A 2,845-nucleotide genomic window follows, 5' to 3' on the forward strand; every position below is an offset into this window, starting at 1 on the left:
GTGTGTGTGTGTGGCTCTGTGTGTGTGTGGCTCTGTGTGTGTGTGTGTGTGGCTTTGAGTGTGTGTGGGAGGCTCTATGTCTGTGTGGCTCTGTGTGTGTGTGGCTCTGTGTGTGTGTGTGTGGCTCTGTGTGTGTGTGTGTGGCTCTGTGTGTGTGTGTGGCTCTGTGTGTGTGTGTGGGTGCAAATGCAATAGGTCTCGCATTTGCGAGCGATTAAGCTATTGGCAATGTAAATGACAATGCCATTTATTTATCTGTTTTCAAAACCAACACATAAATAAAAATGTTGTCATTTACAATGCCAATAGCTCTAACTTTTGCAAAGGCGAGACAGTTGCATTGTAAATGCTTATTGAAGCTCTGTTTGAACCGGGGACGCGTCACTAAAGGTGACACTTTCTCCCCGAGAGTAGCGGTTCATCGTCTTCTTCTCCGTGGGATTTCCAGCGGTCACGAGATGTGAAGGAAAGAGCACATGTCTTATGTAGGCATCAGGAAATTATCTTGTATATATTGGTGACCTTTAAATCATTGTACTCTTGTTTAGTTTAACGTATGCATTGCGCTTTTCGTACACCAGTGTAAACTTTCCAAAATAAATACAGATATGCACGTATAATGATATACGTTTTTCGTGACCCTCTTTAAAAAATTTCCATTCCAATATCAGGGTTTCTACTCTATTTTCTTGTTGGTAGCAACTAGAAAATACCCAAGAGACAGAAATATATGCACTGATGCACAGTTACGCCAGACACAGTGTGGGCTCAGAGCTATAGAAGGTACTGTGGTTTAGTTGGTTAAATCGCCTGTCTAGTAAACAGGAGATTCCTGAGTTCGAATCTCAGCAGTGTCTGGTATATTGTTTGTTAAAAGGCTCATTCTCTGCAAACCAAGTTGCTCCACGTGTACACAATGCTCCTCCTTCGAAACTAAAGATGTTTTTGGTATTTAAATGGCAATTTATTGTACCACCAATCACCAGTGTCTTTAATTTTCAAAGCCAATCAGTTTGGGTGTGTAGTGAACATTCTTTTTTAAGCTGTACTCGCTTCAAAGTGCAAGCTGGGCATCAGTAATGCAAGCTTCAAACAACAAGTACAGCACAAACAGCACTAGAGTAACCTTCCATTACTGACACGGTTACTAAAGGGGCAGAAGAGGTTCAAGCTTCAGTGCCTCAAGAACAGGCACAGCACAGGCAGCAGCAGTGTAAATTTAGCTTCAGAGTACAGATGATTATAGCACAGGCAGTGGCGTTGCAAGCTTCACTTACATGATAAGGCTGTGAGTAGGCCTAAAGTGACGTTGGGGTGCAGAGGGAGCGGTAATAAAACCATCATGAAACGGAAGCACTTTTACAAGTGGACAGTGAGCACAGCACTTGTGTGGGGAGCTGGGCACATGTCCAAAAGGCTCCTTTAGAATAATGTGTGTGAACAGTTACTACTTTAGAGACTAGTTTAGCCTATTGTGACCCAAGCCCGGAACCCTCTGAAGTAGTGTGCCTAGTTCTGGAGAGTCCCCTTAGGGTATTGTGTCAAGTAATAATGATAATAATATTAATAATAATAATAATAATAATAATATCACTTATAAATCGCCTGGTTACATAAACTGGTGTGTCCCTGCGAAAAGGGATAAAAGGTGCAGGGCATGGGAAACAAGGGAAGAAGGAGCACCAGAAAAACTCAAAGCTGGAAAAGCCAGGTTTTTAATATTTTCAGGAAAAGGCAGTGCATTTCAGTTTTTACCTGCCAGATAGCAGAATGAGCGCATGCCCATTCTTGCTTTTTGGAATTTTAACCAGGCAAGTTCCGGTCGATCTGAGATGTACACAGAGAGGCTTTTTTATTAGCCCCTTGTGCCACTTTTGCGTCACTTTTCCTATGTTAAAAGTGACGCAAAAGTGACGCAAGGGGCTTATAAATCTGCACCACAGTTCTGTCTGAACTTCTGGTAAAGTTTTCAAAACCTCACTAGGAGGATTGTTGTTACTTTTGAAAATCAACTTAGGCACATTGTCTCCTGTTATCACAGTCATGTCTGGCGTTTTGTACCCAGTTCTAGAGGCAACATCTGAAGTCTTTTCACTCGTCCTGAGGCCATCACTGTCAGAATGTGTCCTGTGCTTCAGATATTGTTGTATTACTGAAGCTGTGTCTTCAGCATTGCACCCAGTTGTAGATGCCTCACCTGGTATATTTTACTACTTTAGGAGCACACATTTACAGAGTTTTTTTGTCCACATTTGTGACAACGATTTATGATTGGAGATAAAATGGAATTCCGGCTTTTTTTCAGGCATGCGATGTGTGGGGTGCCCGATCGCTCCTTTAAGGAGGAGATGTGTTACATCTCAGCCCCCCCCCCCTAGCCTAGCCGCCTTTCCTTTTACTCCAAATCAACAGGTACTTACAGATTTACCTCACCAGAACTGCCAATCCATCTTGGCCACTCCTGGACAATCCCACACAACTTGTAATGCTGATTCCTAATCATAGGACAGTCAGACACCAAAATAATATGCCTCTAAGGAAATAATAAAAAAGAGAAAAAGAAAAGACAAAAACCAGCAAGTGGTATAGGAAGATTAGAAAACATCCTATTTAAGGAGGTGTAGTCTTTCCCCAATTATCCGACAAACTCAAACATTTTGCTCTTTTTGTGTTATAGGTTGCCCTATCTATTTTTGCTATTCTAAGTATCAAATTGAGCCACTCGCATTCAAGAGGAGAAACAGCTGAAACTAAGCATGGGCGTAAAATCCGTTCCGCTTGCGGAATTTGCGAATTTTCCGCAAATTCGCGATCCGCGAATTCTCGCAAATTTGCGGAAAATTAG

General features: G+C 42.1%; 1 non-coding gene across 1 annotated transcript; it reads left to right on the forward strand.

Annotated features, from left to right (window-relative positions):
* Window positions 1-782: 782 nt before the first annotated feature.
* TRNAT-AGU (transfer RNA threonine (anticodon AGU)) lies at window positions 783-857 on the forward strand. Its single transcript has one exon. It is a non-coding gene; the product is annotated as a tRNA-Thr (tRNA).
* Window positions 858-2,845: the final 1,988 nt, after the last annotated feature.

This window comes from Lissotriton helveticus, chromosome 12 (genome assembly GCF_964261635.1).
Source record: "Lissotriton helveticus chromosome 12, aLisHel1.1, whole genome shotgun sequence".
Lineage (NCBI taxonomy): Eukaryota > Metazoa > Chordata > Amphibia > Caudata > Salamandridae > Lissotriton > Lissotriton helveticus.